This window comes from Chanodichthys erythropterus, chromosome 3 (assembly GCF_024489055.1).
Source record: "Chanodichthys erythropterus isolate Z2021 chromosome 3, ASM2448905v1, whole genome shotgun sequence".
Classification (NCBI taxonomy): Eukaryota; Metazoa; Chordata; class Actinopteri; order Cypriniformes; family Xenocyprididae; genus Chanodichthys; species Chanodichthys erythropterus.
In genome coordinates, this window is record NC_090223.1 from 62,137,360 (window position 1) to 62,155,596 (window position 18,237).

Genomic DNA, 18,237 nt, shown 5'->3' on the forward strand with positions numbered 1-18,237 from the left:
AATGGAATAAGAGAAGGGGACATAAGTAAATAGTCTATTCTTGAATAGCTCTTATGACGAGCTGAAAAGAATGTATAGTCCCTGGCACCGTCATTTTGCAGACGCCAGACATCACATAAGTTAGAGTGTCGCAAAAATGAGTTAAAGCATCCAGTAATCACTGAATCAGCCTTAGAGGCCTGAGATCTATCTAGCTGAGGATCCAACACAGTATTAAAATCACTCCCTAAAACCACAAGACAGTCTTCCAAATTTAAAACTAACCGTAATAATTCTTGAAAAAATTGGGGATCACCCTCGTTAGGTGCATATATAGACATAAAAGCATATTTAGTATTATTTAGGGAACCAACAACATATGTAATTCTGCCTTCTGTATCTCCACCAGAATGTATAATTGAAAAATTAGTAGAACGCCTACACAGTATCAGCACTCCTTTAGTCTTATTGCCTGCCGAAGATGAGGAGATCACTTTGAAATATCTATTTTGAAAGAGATGCACGTCATCTGATTTCAAATGAGACTCTTGAATGAGAGCGATGGAGACCCTTTAACATCTTAGGTAATCTAAGCATTTGGTTTGCTTGATAGGGCTATTTAGACCATTAACGTTCCATGACATTATATTTATAGCCATGTTATTGAATAACAGCGATATCCAAACCAACCAGAATAAGGTGGGAGGACCATAAAATAATCCCCAGGAATAATGGCAGAAATCAAAATATATGCATAAACATACATGTACATACCAGTATTATTATTACGCATATAAATGTAAACATAAAACAGGTTAAACTTACGTGGGCGGACTTGGGCATAGAACAGAAAAACACAAACAAGAACAGTAACAAAATGGGCAGTAAGCAAAGAGTTAGAACACACTCTTCTACCTGCCCACAAAGTAACAATCCTTGGATACGCGGCCAACTAGCAGTCCGGTTCGTCCGTCAACACCTGACCCGGTAATTTTCCGGATGAAAAAATAGTCAGTCACACCGTCTCAGTAAGGTCCTCCATGGGAACTGCAGATTCATGCTCACAATCCTCGGATTCTCGTGATACAGGCACTGAAACTTCCTTCAGAGGAGAATTTGCGGTGGGATCCAGATTGCGGACGAACTTTTCAACCTCCGTCGGTGTCTCCAAAAGTGAAACCTTCCCTCGGTGAGTCACTTTCACTACCGCGGGATAAAGCAAAAAAGACGTAACTCCCAATTGGGTTAGCTTCTTTCTGGCCAATGCCATCGATTTCCTCTTGGACGCAGTTTGATTGCTGTAGTCTGGGAAGAAGAGCAACGGAGATCCATTATAAAGAATTTGTCCAACACCTCGGGCTCCATTCAGGATCGCATTCCGATCTTGATACCGCAGCATCTTGAAGATGAATGTACGAGGGGTAGATTTTGCGCGCTCACCGCTGTATATGCGATGAGCTCTTTCAATCTCCAGTGCCTTGCCAACGTTAATTGACGTTTTGCCATCCTCATTCGTTGCACCGTAATTAGAGCAACCAGAAATAACCAAGTGTTGATGGTTTAACTGAGAATAAGTATATAAAGGATACCGAGTCAGGGAGCAATCGAACTACACCGCCATTACTACCGGAGGGTCACGTGATCTCTCGTGATTGTGTTATTCTTGTGCTTCTTGATTTAATTGCTGCGTTTGATACTGTGGACCATGAAATCCTGATCCTGTTTGGAGCAGTGGGTGGGCATCAAAGCCATAGCACTTGAATGGTTTAGGTCCTACCTGGACGGTAGGACTTTCTGTGTCAGCTGTGGTGACTCTGAGTCCTCCTCTGCTCCTCTTTCCTGTGGGGTCCCACAGGGCTCAGTTTTAGGCCCACTTCTCTTCTCTTTGTATTTGCTCCCACTAGGTTCTATAATCAGGAAGCATGGCATGTCTTTCCACTTTTATGCAGATGATAGCCAGATTTATGTGCCTCTTAAAAAGAATGACACTGTCGGACCATTACTCGAGTGTCTGGCTGATATACAGGCCTGGATGTCTCTTAATTTTTTAAGTTTTAATGTAAAAAAGACAGAGGTGATGGTTTTCGGTGATGCCATTGGGACCCCTTCTGTTGATCTGGGGGCCTTGGCCCAGTACAACAAGCAAACAATCACTAACCTAGGGGTTAAAATCGATGCTGAACTCAAGCTTGACAGTCAGATCAGGGCAGTAGTTAAATCAAGCTTTTTTCAATTGAGGCAGCTGGCTAAAGTAAAGTAATTTCTTTCGAGGCAACACTTTGAGACAGTAATCCACGCCTTTGTTACCACTCGGCTGGATTACTGTAACGCACTGTATGTGGGGGTTAGTGGGTCTTCTGTTGCTCGTCTGCAGATGGTTCAAAATGCTGCAGCACGTCTGTTAATGGGAACGCACAAACACGAGCACATTTCCCCTATTTTAGCCTCACTTCACTGGCTGCCCATACATTTTAGGATCCATTTTAAAATTCTCTTATTTGTTTTTAAATCCCTAAATGGTCTTGCTCCACCCTACGTTTCTGAGCTGCTACACCCTTATAGACCCACCCGTTCTCTCAGGTCAGCTGATCAACTGCTCCTGAATGTGCCCAAAACAAAACGGAAGCTTAGAGGGGACCGTGCCTTTGCTGTAGCAGCTCCAAAACTGTGGAATGATTTGCCACTGCCCATTAGACAGGCCACTTCATTGTCTTCTTTTAAGTCGCTTCTTAAAACCCACCTTTTCTCTTTGGCCTTTGACACCTGATTTTGACATTTGTTTCTTAATTTGTCTTTGTTTTTATGTCTTTTATGTTTTATATATTTTTCTGTACAGCACTTTGGTCAACTTTGGTTGTTTTCAAGTGCTTTATAAATAAAGTTTGATTGATTGATTGTTAATTACGAGAAATTTTCTCATTATTATGAGAAACTAAGTCATTACGAGAAAGTTTGTCGTCATTATGAGATGTTAAGCCATTATAACGAGAAATTTTCTCATTATTATGAGAAAATAACTCATAATTACGAGAAAGTTACTCGTTATTATGAGAAACTAAGTCATTATTATGAGAAAGTTTTTCGTTATTATGAGAAACAAAATCATTATTACGAGAAAGTTTCTCGTTATTATGAGTTATAAGTTATTTAACCAGGAAAGTCCCATTGAGATTAAAAACCTCTTTTTCAAGGGAGTCCTGGCCAAGAGGCAACAACATTTACACAATTATAAACATACAAAGAAACATTAAAATAACACAGATTACGAAAAACAGTTGCACATTCTTGAGGCAGTCTCCATTGCTTTCAGCTTAGTTTTAAAAGCATTTAAGGTCAAGAGCTCAGTCAGTTTCCAGTCCTTCTGCATCATGTTCCAAGCAAAAGGAGCTGAGTGGACAAAGGCTTTCTTCCCCAACTCTGTGCAGGCAAAAGGAACAGAGAGCAAAAGCTGATCGTTTGATCGCAGGGAGTAAGAGCCAACACTTCTCTGTGTAATTAAAGTACAAATGTAAGGAGGCAGTAATCCAAGCATAGCTTTAAAAATAAAAGTGTACCAATGTCCCTGCCTCCTAATGGCCAGAGAAGGCCATCCCACTTGTGAATACAATTCACAGTGATGCGTCATAGCTCTACAGTTAGTAATGAACCTCAAAGAGGCATGATAAACCGTGTCCACCATTTGAAGACATGAAGAAGAAGCATTCATATAAAAAATATCTCCATAATCTAGCACAGATAAAAAAGTTGCAGTGACAAGGCGCTTTTTTACTTCAAAAGAAAAACACAATTTATTACGAAAGAAAAAACCCAGTTTAAGTTTTAATTTCTTCACAAGTTTTTCTATATGTGGTTTAAAAGTGAGGGAGTCATCAATCAAGACACCAAGGTATTTATATTCATGAACAACCTCTATGACATTCCCTTCAAGAGTGGACACTACTGGAACAGTCTGAGGCACCCTTGTAAAATTTGAAAACAACATTAGCTTAGTTTTGTCAGCATTAAGAACTAATTTTAACTGATGAAGTGAATGCTGGACAGCAACAAAAGCTTTCTGCAGGGTTTCAATGGCCTGAGCAAGCGATGATCCATAGCAGTAAATGACTGTGTCATCGGCATAAAAATGCATATTAGCATCAGAAACATTTTGACCTAAGTCATTGATATACAAGATAAATAGGAGGGGCCCCAAAACTGAGCCCTGTGGCACCCCCTTACGGACAACAATAAAATCAGAACAGAGACCCTCATATTTAATGCATTGAGTCCTGTTATTCAGATAATTTAAGAACCATGCAAATGCATGCTCTGACAATCCTGAGCAAATTAATCTGTTCTTTAAAACAGCATGGTCGACAGTATCAAAAGCTTTTGACAGATCTAAAAAAAAGTGAAGCACAGAACTGTTTCTTATCAAGTGCCACAATAATATCATTTATCACCTTCATAGTAGCGGTGATAGTACTGTGCTTTTTTCTAAAGCCTGATTGAAATTTAGAAAGGATGTCATTTGAGTACAGAAACTCTTTCAGTTGATCACAAACAAGAGATTCCAGAATTTTCGATAAAACACATAAATTTGATATTGGCCTATAATTAGACAGAACTGCCGGATCACCTCCTTTTAATAAAGGTAGAACAAAAGCTGATTTCCAAACTGATGGAATTTCTTTGGTTTTGATAGAAAGATTAAAAAGAATTGAAAGTGGCTCTGCTATAAAATCTGCTGCCAACTTCAAAAAATAAGGCTCCATCAAATCTGGTCCAGGTGGTTTTCTGTGATCCAATGTTTTTAGAGCCTTATGCACTTCATGGACAGTAAATGGTACAAATTTAAAAGGGTCTCCAGAAAACATTGGGGATTCTGTGCAAGGATTCATAGAGGAAGTTCCTGCAGTGTCAAACAAGGAACCAGATGATAAAAAGTGTTCATTAAAACCATTCAAAACTTCACTTCTATTATAAACTGGGACTGAATCTTTAAGAACAAATGTAGGAAGAACCTGAGAAATTTTATTCACAGATAGAGACTTAATTACTTTCCAGAATTTCTGTGGATCATTAAGGTTCTCAGTGGTAACAGACAAAAAGTATTAAATTTTTTGATTAGAGAAGTACATTTATTTCTAAGCTGTTTGAAAACAGTCCAATCAGTGGAAGAATCTGTTTTTCTTGCCTTGACCCATGCTCTATTACGCTCATGTATGGTATCTGCCAGTTCTGGTGAAAACCAGGGATTTTCTCGCCCCTTCACTCTGCATTTCCTTAAAGGGGCATGCTTGTTTACAATTTGCATAAAACTTTCCTTAAAAAATGTCAAAGCTAATTCTACATCTGGTAGTAGCCTTATATTTTCCCATTTCACCATTGAAAAATCATGATGAAAAGCTTGTTCATTAAAATGTTTAAGATTCCTCTTACAGACCATGCGTGGTTTACATTTTGGAATTTTAGTATTTCTACAGGCAGCAACTACACAGTGATCACTTAAATCATTACAGAAGACACCCAGAGAAGAGAACTTATGAGGCACGTTTGTTAAAATCAAATCAATCAAAGTTGACTTTTCTGGACTCTTGAGATTAGGCCTAGTGGGTAGGTGGACTAACTGGGTAAGATTAATATTATATTTAGTTATGTGGATGTGTCTTTGTGGTCGTTATCATGTTGGAATACTGGCCTAAGGCCCTGTAACAAAGTCCGGATATAAGGAGGGAAGAGGACAGGGTCGGCTTTTGACTACTGGCTGTTTTATTGAGAAAATCATACAACAGAAAAGACGTGCTGACGGGCACAAAACAGTCAAAACAATAACGTTCACTCCAGCACAGATCCAAGGAGCGTAGCACAGCCAGTAGTCCTTCTCTTACTCGTTGGCTCCTGCTTCTCCTGGCGTTAAGTACTCTCTCCACGCCAATTACTGAAACAAGAGACAGGTGTTATTTGCGCCTAATCCACTCAGTCACCACACGTCTTCTCCCTCTCTCTCCCGCTGCAGACTCCGCTGAACCACGCCCCCCTTGCCACATACCCCCACTGCCCGACTCAGGCCTGCAGCCCACCCCATTTCTGGAGAGGAAATTGGCCACAGCCATCTGAACACCCGGCCTGTGGACCACCTTGAATATAAAAGGCTGTAAAGCTAGCGCGGATCACCCGTTGGTATCCTTCATGCGGTGGAGCCACTGCAAAGGAGCGTGGTCCGAACAGAGGGTGAATTCCTGTCCCAGGAGATAATAGCGGAGGGTGAGGATGGCCCACCTGATGGCCAAAAACACTCCTTCTCCACGGTGCTGTACTTATTCTCTCTCTTAGAGAGCTTGCGACTAATGTACAGCACCGGCCGTTCCTCTCCCTCTATCTCCTGGGATAGGACTGCACTCAGCCCCCTGTCCGATGCGTCAGTCTGCAACACAAAAGGGAGAGAAAAATCAGGAGAATGAAGCAACGGCCCGCCACACAGAGCAGCCTTTACCTGGGTAAACGCCTGCTGGCACAGCTCCGTCCACTGGACCGTATCTGGTGCCTCCTTTTTAGTAAGATCAGTCAAGGGGCTGGTGAGGTCTGAATAATTAGGCACAAACCTTCTGTAATATCCCGCCAGCCCCAAGAACTGTCTCACCTCTTTTTTGGTCTTAGGGCGGGGACAGGTCGCAACTGCTGCAGTCTTATCAATTTGGGGACGCACCTGTCCATGCCCCAAGTGGAAGCCCAGATACTTTACCTCCAAGCGCCCAATCGCACACTTCTTCGTGTTGGCCGTGAGCCCAGCCCCCCTCAGCGACCTTAAGACCGCCCTCAAATGCTGCATATGCCGCTGCCAATCATTACTAAATATAATGATATCATCTAGATAGGCAGCCGCATATGCAGCATGGGGCCGTAATACCCTGTTCATCAGCCGCTGAAAGGTAGCCGGTGCCCCGAACAGCCTGAAAGGAAGTGTGTAATCCAAATGGCGTCATGAAAGCTGTTTTTTCTCGGGATAAAGGAGACAAGGGGATCTGCCAATAACCCTTTGTTAAGTCCAATGTCAAATAAAAACGAGCCGTACCAAGCTGGTCAAGCAATTCATCAACCCGTGGCATTGGATACGCGTCGAATTTCGACACGGCATTCACCTTGCAATAATCCACACAGAACCTAACCGAGCCGTCCATTTTAGGAACCAAAACTATTGGGCTTGCCCAGTTACTGTTGGATTCTTCTATTACCCCCATTTCAAGCATCGCACCTAATTCTTCCTGAACTACTTTTTTCTTGTGTTCAGGCAAGCGATATGGCGGCTGCGAACCACCACGTCTGGCTCTGTCTCGATATGGTGCTGAATGAGGTTTGTACGGCCAGGTAGGGGAGAAAACACGTCAGCAAACTCTGCCTGTAATTTGGTTAAATCAATGAGCTGGGAGGGCGAGAGATGATCTCCCCCTGGGGCCAGTGCGAGAGATTGTTTTTTTATATTCACCCAAGATCATCCTCTCTGCTAATCACTGTCGCTAGCATCACTGATTCTCCCTCATTCCATTTTTTCAGGAGATTGAGGTGATAAATTTGACGTGCTCCTCTCCTATCCGAGCGTATTACCTCATAATCAAGCTCTCCAGCTTGCCGTGTGACCTCAAACGGTCCTTGCCACTTTGCAAGTAATTTTGAACTTGAAGTTGGGAGTAATACAAGTACTTTATCTCCCGGTGTAAATTTACGCAAATTGGTCCCCCTGTTATACAGCCGGCTCTGTTTGTCCTGGGCCTGTAACACATTCTTCATTGAAAGCCGCCCCAACTTGTGGAGTTTTGTTCTCAGGTCCAGCACATACTGAATATCGTTTTTAGATTGAGAAGGTCCATCCTCCCAAGCCTCTCTTATGACGTCTAACACCCCTCTGGGCTGACGACCATAGAGAAGCTCTAAGGGGGAAAACCACGTGGAGGCTTGCGGGACCTCTCGCACAGCGAACAACAGGGGTTCCAACCATCTGTCCCAATTTTTGGCGTCTTCCTGAACGAATTTACGAATCATTGTTTTAAGTGTGCGATTAAAACATTCGACCAGCCTGTCCGTTTTTGGGTGAAAGACGCTGGTCCGAATCGATTTGATACCCAATAATTCATAAAGTTCGCGTAACGTCTCTGACATAAACGCTGTGCCCTGATCAGTGAGGATTTCCTTAGGAATCCCCACTCGGGAGATTAAAGAAAACAGTGCGTAAGCAACACTCTTAGCGGAAATGTTGCGGAGAGCCACTGCTTCTGGATATCGTGTTGCATAATCCACAATGACTAATGCAAAACAATGTCCTCTTGCTGATCGCTCTAATAGCCCGATGAGGTCCATGCCAATTCTCTCGAAGGGGACCTGCATTAATGGGAGGGGGCGCAAAGGCACTTTTGGGGTGGCCGGTGGGTTTACCAACTGACAATCACGACAAGCCGCGCACCACCTACGCACATTCTCGTGAATGCCCGGCCAAAAAAATCGGGTCATGAGGCGATTTAGTGTCGTCCCATTGGATTAGAATGAGCCGCTTGAAAATGCATTTCCCTGCGGCTCCTAGGAACTAACAACTGGGTTGTATCCTCTTTTGTCTGAGCGTCTTGGGTCACTCTATACAACCTATTTTTTATAATTGCAAAATATGGATAGAAGCGGTTGTCCAGGATGGAGAGGCTGACCATCGATGGAACTGACCTGTTCAAACGCACGTTTCAGCGTCTCATCCTGAGACTGCTCCAGGGGAAAATCATCGCGCTTCGAGAGAATAACTCTCTCGATTTTGCTTTGTTCCCCTGAGGCAGTATTCAGTGGTCCCAGTTCAGTCTCTCCCGCCTGCACGCTCACGTTGCCCTCCGGTGCATTTTTCCCCCAAGAAGCATCCGTACATAAAGCCCCCAACAATTCTGTAAACGCTGATCCTCCATGAGGTGGATAGCCGACTCCAGCGACGTGGGGCGGTGGCACTGGACCCACTCGGCCGTTTTTCTTGGAAGCCGCGTGATAAACTGCTCCAGTACCACTCGGTCGATGATCATCTCCACGTCGCTTCTGTCATTCAGCAACCATTTGCGGCAGGAGTCCCGGAGCTGTTGGGCCATCACGAAGGGCCGACCAGACTCGCCTAACTCCAGGGAGCGGAAGCGCTGGTGATGCTGTTCAGGACTCCGGCCACCCCGCTAGATGATGGCCCTCTTGAGATCATCGAAGACCAGGAGATTCCGCACCGGAAGCTGCTGTGCCGCTACCTGGGACTCCCCGGAGAGCAGTGGGACCAGGTGCCACGTCCACTGGTCCCGAGTCCATCCAGAGACCTCGGCCGATTTTTCGAATAAATCCAAAAATGCCTCCGGATCGTCCTCAGGCCCCATTTTGTTGAGTGGGAGGTAGGCAGGCACAGTGTGTTGGACTGTGGCTTCCGGCTGAACCAACCGGTCCATCCAGCTCCGGAACCTCTCGCGGTCTTCCTGCTGGGCTTGGAGGACGGCGTGGAACCGCCTCTCCTGATCTTGCCGTAAGTCCAGCAGGGCCTGGTGTTGATCATGTGCATGACCGCGAGGGATGTGATAATCTCCGCAAATGGTGCAGCAGAGGACTCGGGCATGGCAGTGGCATCCATCTTCCCTCCCGGGTTTCGGCACCAGTGTAACAAAGTTCGGATATAAGGAGGGAAGAGGACAGGGTCGGCTTTTGACTACTGGCTGTTTTATTAAGAAAATCATACAACAGAAAAGGCATGCTGACGGGCTGGGTCCTGCTTCTCCTGGCGTTAAGTAGTCTCTCCATGGCAATTACTGAAACAAGAGACAGGTGTTTGTTATTCGTGCCAAATCCACTCAGTCACCGCGCGTCTTCTCCCACTGCAGACTCCGCTGAACCACGCCCCCCTTGCCACAGGCCCATTCTCTGAAGAGAGGGGATCATGCTCTGCTCATTCATGGATCCCTTGTTGAACTGTAGATTTCCAGTGCCAACAGCACTCATGCAGCCCCAGACCATGACACTCACACCACCATGCTTGACTGTAGGTAAGACACACTTGTCTTTGTACTTCTCACCTGATTGCTGCCACACACACTTGGCACCATCTGAACCAAATAAGTTTGGTCTCATCAGACCACAGGACATGGTTCCAGTAATCCATGGTTCCAGTAGTCTGCTTGTCTTCAGCAAACTGTTTGCAGGCTTTCTTGTGCATCATCTTTAGATGAGGCTTCCTTCTGAGACGACAGCCACGCAGACCTATTTGATGCAGTGTGCGGCGTATGGTCTCAGCACTGACAGGCTGAACCCCCACCCCTTCAAACTCTGCAGCAATGCTGGCAGCACTCATATGTCTATTTTCCAAACACAACCTCTGGATACGACGCTGAGCACGTGTACTCAACTTCTTTGGTCGACCGCCAGTTGTGAGTGGAACCTGTCCTGTTAAACCGCTGTATGGTCTTGGCCACTGTACTGCAGCTCAGTTTCAGGGTCTTGGGAATCTTCTTATAGCCTGCACCATCTTTATGTAGAGCAACAATTCTTTTTTCAGATCTTCAGAGGGTTCTTTGCCATGAGGTGCCATGTTGAACTTCCAGTGACCAGTATGAGAGAGTGAAAACAATAACACCGAATTTAACACACCTGCTCCCCACTCACACCTGAGACCTTGTAACACTAACGAGTCAAATGACACCGGGGAGAGAAAATAGCTAATTGAGCCCAATTTGGACATTTTCACTCAGGGGGTTTACTCACTTTTGTTATTTTGAGGGGACAGCTGTTCAGCTGTCTGTGTATAATTTCTGTCTTGTGTTCCTGTTTTGTCCCATGAGAGATCCGCCGCAACATGCCAATGAATCCCTGTGACTCTGTTTTCTGTCCTTGTGGACAAACCAACCTGGTGGGATTATTTTGCTTTGGACCTCTTCACAGGACAACACTGTTCCTCAATGTGCTCCCAGATTCAAAATGCCTCACTGGTGAGGTCGAACCATAACACACACACACACACACACACACACACAGGACTTAAAAGGACAAACTTACACACATATACATTTTTGTCTATATTGCTTTTCTGTGTCTTCTTGTATAGTACACTTTGGGTTGGCATTTATTCTTTGTATTTATGGTTATCTGTTATAACGGCACTCATTCAAACAGTTTTAGGCGGGAAAAGAACAAACTTTATTTGTGTAGCCTGCCTTATTTACGCAGAGTGTTACAATCAAATTCGTTTATATTTTAAAAATATTAAACATATGTGGTTCAGGCAATATAAGCATATAATCTGCAATGCAAATATAAAACACAACCCTGACTCTTTTTGTTAAATATCAGTTTTAATGGTCAATAATTACCAAATACCCATTATAAAAGTATAAGCAAAAAGTATAAGAAGATACAATAAAAAAATAAAGCAAATGATTCAGTCAAACATTCAAAGTCAGCGCTCTAGTAGGCTACAACAGTGAACTATAACTCCTAAGTATATAAAGTTATGATATTTCACTTTTAGTTGGGTAATAGTACACCATTTATTTTTTTAGGACTACACCACTGGTGGTTTCTCCACTGCATGGATCCTCATGTGTATCTTCAGCTGATTTTTAATAGTGAAACTCTTTCCACACTGATCACACGTGTGCGGCTTCTCTCTCATGTGGATCCTCTCATGTTTTTTCAGAGATGATGACTGACTGAATCTATTGTCACAGTGTGAACACTTGTAAGGTTTTTCTCCAGAGTGGATCCTCTCATGTGTTTTCAGATTTGATGACTGATTGAATCTCTTGTTACAGTGTGAACACTTGTAATGTTTTTCTCCAGTGTGGATCCTCTTATGTGTTTTCAGATTTGATAACTGATTGAATTTCTTGTTACAGTGTGAACACTTGTAATGTTTTTCTCCAGTGTGGATCATCTCATGTGTTTTCAGAGATGATGACATACTGAATCTCTTGTCACAGTGTGAACACTTGTAATGTTTTTCTCCAGTGTGGATCATCTCATGTGTTTTCAGAGTTGATGACACACTGAATCTCTTGTCACAGTATGAACACTTGTAATGTTTTTCTCCAGTGTGGATCCTTACATGTCTTTTCAGAGATGATGACCGACTGAATCTCTTGTCACAGTATGAACACTTGTAAGGTTTTTCTCCAGTGTGAATCCTCTGGTGCACTTTTAAATCACTCTCTGTAATAAAAGTCTTCTGACACTCAAAGCACATGTACTCTCTCACACCAGTGTGTATTTTCTGATGTCTATGTAAATTTTCCAGCTGTGAAAAACTATTTCCACACTGATCACATGTGTGCTGCTTCTCTCTGCTGTGGATCCTTTCATGTGATTTCAGAGTTGATGGGCGAGTGAATCTCTTGTGACAGTGTGAACACTTGTAAGGTTTCTCTCCAGTGTGGATCCTCTCATGTGTTTTCAGAGATGATGACCGACTGAATCTCTTGTGACAGTGTGAACACTTGTAAGGTTTCTCTCCAGTGTGGATCCTCTCATGTGTTTTCAGAGATGATGACCGACTGAATCTCTTGTGACACTGTGAACACTTGTAAGGTTTTTCTCCAGTGTGAATTCTCTGGTGCTGTTTTAAACAGTTTGCTGTAGTAAAAGTCTTTTCACACTCAAAGCACATGTACTCTCTCACACCAGTATGAATTTTCTCATGTTCTTGTAAATATTGCAGCAGTGAAAAACTCTTTCCACACACAGAACATGAATATGGCTTCTCCTTTGTGTGAACTGTCAGGTGTCTCTTTAAGGCTGCTTCCCCAAGAAATGTTTTGTCACATTGATCACATGTGTGTGGCTTCTCTCCAGTGTGGATCATCATGTGTTCCTTAAGATGTCCTTTTTGTTTGAAACTCTTCCCACATTGATTGCATGTGTGCGGCTTCTCTCCAGTGTGAACTTTCATGTGTTCTTTAAGGCTTGATGATCGTGTGAAACTCCTCCCACACTGAGTGCAGGTGAAAGATTTCTTGGCTCTTTTCTTTAGAAATGTCTTTAGTTCTTCACTCTCATTGCTTTCTTCCATCAGGTCTGAAATAAGAGAAAAAAGGTACATTAAAATAATCGAAAGAGAAATATGAAGTTAAAGGTCATAAAATTGAGACGTGCTGTAATAGACAACTGCTACAAAACATTACGATCATTTTGATGGCACAGTCCAGAATGAATCAAGTATAACATTTTATTTTAAGTAACAAGTATCATGCCAATTACACAATTAGACATTTAGAAGACAATTTAAAAATAAGAAATACATAACATAGATTTATGCTTTGAGCAATGTAAGCATAATAAATGTTTAATTGACTGTGGGACACGGTGCAATGGCTGATCTGCCATCTTCACTTAAAGTACACATGAGATCAAAATTGACCCCATTCTCTCCAGGGGGTGTTTTATTGTTTTATTGCAGTGTTTGATCTCAGCTTTTGTTTTAGCAGGAAAATCAAGTCTTACATCATTTTTATATTAAAAGCATTAGAGCATATTCCTATAGTATTTAATTTATTTCCTTAAAAGTGTTTAATTATGAAGGGCCGTTTACACTAGATTTGTAAATGGGAGTAGATTGTATATTTTCAGATTTTGGAGTGATTATTATTCGTTATGTATGTTTTTAAAAATATGTCATGTCATATATTGATGGTTACCGTTTCTGTAGAAAGTTCACATGCTCAAAGTCTAGACTGACTGCATCTTTAAAGGTGCCCTTGATTCAAAAATTGAATTTACCTCGGCATAGTTAAATAACAAGAGTTCAGTACATGGAAAAGACATACAGTGAGTCTCAAACTCCATTGTTTCCTCCTTCTTTTATAAATCTCATTTGTTTAAAAGACTTCCGGAAAACACTCGGATTTCAACATAACACCGACTGTTACGTAACAGTCGGGGGCTCCACCCCAATATTTGCATAATGCCAGTGTTCAAATGCATTAGACAAGGGCAGCCAGTAACGTCTGGATCTGCACAGCAGAATCATCAGACTAGGTAAGCAAGAACAATGACAGATGGAGCAATAATAACTGACATGATTCATGATATCATGATATTTTTAGTGATATTTGTAAATTGACTTTCTAAATGTTTCGTTAGCATGTTGCTAATGTAGGCTACTGTTGGTTAAAGTTACACCGTTTATTACTGTATTCATGGAGACAAGAGCGTCGCTATTTATAATTCATTAACACAACTTCATTCTTTATAAATCTCTCCAACAGTGTAGCATTAGCCGTTAGCCACAGAGCACAGCCTCAAACTCACTCAAAATAAAACGTTGACATCCAAATAAATACTTTACTCACATAATTCGAAGCATGCATACAGCATACATGACGAACATCTTGTAAAGATCCATTTGAGGGTTATATTAGTTGTGTGAACTTTGTAAATGCGCTGTAATATAGTCAACAACTCATGTGGCAGGGAACACGCTCGCTCTTAAAGGGGCGGCGTCAGTGAAAATCAGTGCATTGTTAATGATGCCCCAAAATAGGCAGTTAAAAAAATGTATAAAAAAAAAAACTATGGGGTATTTTGAGCTGAAACTTCACAGACACATTCAGGAGACACCTTAGACTTATATTACATCTTTTAAAAACATGTTCAAGGGGACCTTTAAATGTGTTATTATCAGTGTCCCTCATGATTCACTCAACCCTGTTACTAACATGATTTTCCTCCTTTCAAAAACACCCAGGAAGTGACATCATCTGGGCTCTCTGGGATGGGAGGACAAGAAAATAATCTCAATCCATTGTCTCAGTTTTTACACAAATGAATGACTGCATTCATCAACCCTGTTACCAAAGTTACTGTAAGAAGAGATTTTGCTCAAGTTTCACTCACAACCCTGTCAGCCATTCTGGAAAGATCATTTACTTCATACATTTTAGAGTTTATTCCTAAAAATAACAATGTTGTAAACTGGATTGAAAATGCCTAAATTCTGGAAACACTCCTGGAAATTGAGAACCAGATATGAAACAAATGTAAAATATTTAGTTTGATGTGATGTTGAAAGTCAATATGAAGTTTCTCAAACTGAGTATTAAAAATTAACATGAACTGTTTCTCTAAATGTGCAGAAGTGCTTGAATCTTTCTAACATGAATGTTGTTCAGCATCATGAATGAATGAAGAATAAACACCAACCTCTTTGTTCTTCAGTATATTCAGTGTGTTTCATTCTGCAGGTTCTGGATCACTTGTGTTCTCACTGTCCTCTTTAATAAACTCAGTCTTTACTGGTTTCAGCTCTTCCTGGTGCTCTGATGCTCTTCTGATGGGAATATTCCAGCATTTATTGGAGAACTGCAGTGGGAGGAGCTTCACTGGTGATGTGACTGGAGTGGGAGAAGTTTCATTAAGTGAATTGCAGTGGGCGGAGCTTCACTGACTGAACTGTAGATTGGTTGGAGGAGCTGATCTGCCCAAATAAAAAAGTTACTGTGTTTGTTTTATAGGGTTAAAGTCCAGAAATCAAACTGTAGTGTCTGCATCAAATGAAATGTACAAAAGTGATTTTACATAGAAAACCCACTAAATGAAATGTGTCTGTTTAATGTTTCAGATTACTTTTGTGAAAACAAAATGTTTTAATGTGTCATCATCATTTAGTGTAACTTATATATTTAATGCTAAAAGGAATCAGTTATTTTGACCTGTATTTAATACAAATATACAAAAGAATAAGAGATCATACTAAATTTCATTATATTTTAAATGATTAAAATCTTCTTGTTGACAAATGAGTGAAAGCTAGTGGTTTGAAGGAAAGTTGTATGAAGATTTATAAAGTATAAATTTTTAATATGACAATTAAAGAGTATTTTGTGCTTCACTGTGATCCTTCAATACAGTGTTTGAATGTCATCAACTGATTCTTGTTCTAAATATGCCTGACAAGTTTTTTTCTTTTTCAATTAATTATCTATTATATTAACACCTAAACTAAATGCATTCAGAATTTATATTAGAATTTATATCGTAAAGCAACTGATGCTAATTCAGAACTTTTTTCTGTTTCTCTATTAAAATATTGACAGATATCTAGAAAAGTAGTAAAGAACTGTAAGAAAAACTGTTAAAAGCACAAAGACAAAAATAATTGTTCATTTTTGAGGTCATCAAATCCTCTCAGTCTGTTGACAGCAATGAAATGAGCTTTAAGTGTCAATTTACAGCAGATCTGAAGACATCAGCATAATAAATGAGGTGAAAACAGGAACTATTGACATGAAATAAAGAGTGTTTTCAGCAGTTTCTCTGTTAATATTGATGATCCTCAGACTATCAACACTCATTCAACAAGACATTCACATCATCTCACTTTATTCTGAGTGTTTGCTGATAGAAACCCTTTATTGGAGTCCTATAAAATGCTCTACTGAAAGACAATACTGTTATTTCTCACAACATGACATGGATAAAACACCAATAACACAAAAACAAACACTAATGACACTCATCTTCATCAACCACTGCTGCTAAATAACTATGAAAAATAAAATAAAATCAAACCATGTTTCATAGTTATAGTTAATTCATAGTTATTTAGCAGCAGTGGTTGATGTCATTACTGTTTGTTTTTTTAAATTTGTATTATATTTTTGTATCAGTATTATCTTTCAATAGAGCAGTTTATAGGATTTTCTCACATATCCTTCCTGACTCCAATAATCAGTTTCTAACAGCAAACACTCAGAATAAAGTATTGATGATCCACAGACTCATTTCATTGCTGTCAACAGACTGAGAGGATTTGTTGACTACAAATATGTACAATTATTTTTGCCTTATGTGTACAGCTGTTTTCCGTACCATTATTCATATTTGTAATAATTTTGTAACATTATATTGTTATCATTTATATATAAAAACAAACCCTGTAACTGATATATTTTTTTTTATTCTGGAAGATCAGCTCCTCCCACACTGGGATTAAAGGTGCGTTCACGTGGCCTCGTAATTCCTGTAGTTACGAGATTCTAGCTTGTAAAAAGCGTTCACGTCCATGTATAGCTCTTAATTACAGTTTGTAAGCTGGGAGTTTTCTGAAAGCTCCCAGATATACCACGTGGTCGTGCTGTACCACCTGACCGTGGTAGATTCATTTAGGCGTCGACAGTGCTCCGATGGAAACGCATAATTCCCAGTTCAAGGACCAAAAGGACGTGAACAGCTTCGAATATAACGTCACGTGTTGTCATTTCAAGATTCCGGTAAATACGAGGTGACGTGAACAGCTCCTCCCACACTGGGATTAATCATCAGTTAAGCTCCTCCAACAGCACTCACATCATCAATGAAGCTCCTCCCACAGCAGGCACATCATCAGTGAAGCTCCTCCCCCAGCAGTTGATCAATAAATGCTAGAAATGCTGGAATATTCCCATCAGACGACCATCAGGAAGACCTGAAACCAGTAAAGACTGAGTTTATTAAGGAGGACAGTGAGAACACGAGTGATCCAGAACCCTGCAGAATGAAACACACTGAAGATACTGAAGAACAAAGAGGTTGGTGTTTATTCTTCATTCATTCATGATGCTGAACAACATTCATGTTGGAAAGATTCAACTTCACATTTAGATATGCAGTTCATCTAATATTCAACAAATGGTCAGTAAAGTGAGATTTGAAAAATGTTCATATTAATTGTCAACATCGTCAAAATACAGATTATTTTACATTTATTTTATATCTGGTTCAAAATTTGCAACAATGTGACCAAAATTTTTTAAACATGTTTAAAAAAAAAAAAAAAAAATAGTATCAGTAAACACCAAACTGTATCAAGTAAATTCACTTTCCAGAAGGGCTGACAGGGTTGTAAGCTTGACTTAAGCAAAAGCTGATTTATAGTTATTGATAAAGTTGTAATTTTCATAAAATGTTTAAGTTAATCATAGTTATATAGATTATTCTTCTTACAGTAACTTTGGTAATTTTGTGTAAAAACTGAGACAATGGATTGAGATTATTTTCTTGTCCTCCCATCATGCTGTATAAAGAGCCCAGATGATGTCACTTTCTGGGCGTCACCGTTTTAAGATGAGGAAAATTCATAACAGGGTTGAGGGTCAAAATTCACGAGTTTGTTTTCAGTGTCCCACATTCACATGTGTGGAAGTCTGAGAAAGGAAAAGTGTGGCCAACCCTTAATAATTAAAGTTTTAGTAAAATAAATATCAATCTAAAAGTTGGTGTCAAAATATGGCAATAATTTTGTCATTCAACATTTTTAAT

At 40.7% G+C, this 18,237-nt stretch overlaps 1 pseudogene; it reads right to left on the reverse strand.

The window, feature by feature from the left end:
- The window catches only part of LOC137007702 (uncharacterized), a 1,237,067-nt pseudogene that overhangs the window by 795,644 nt on the left and 423,186 nt on the right, over nt 1–18,237 (reverse strand).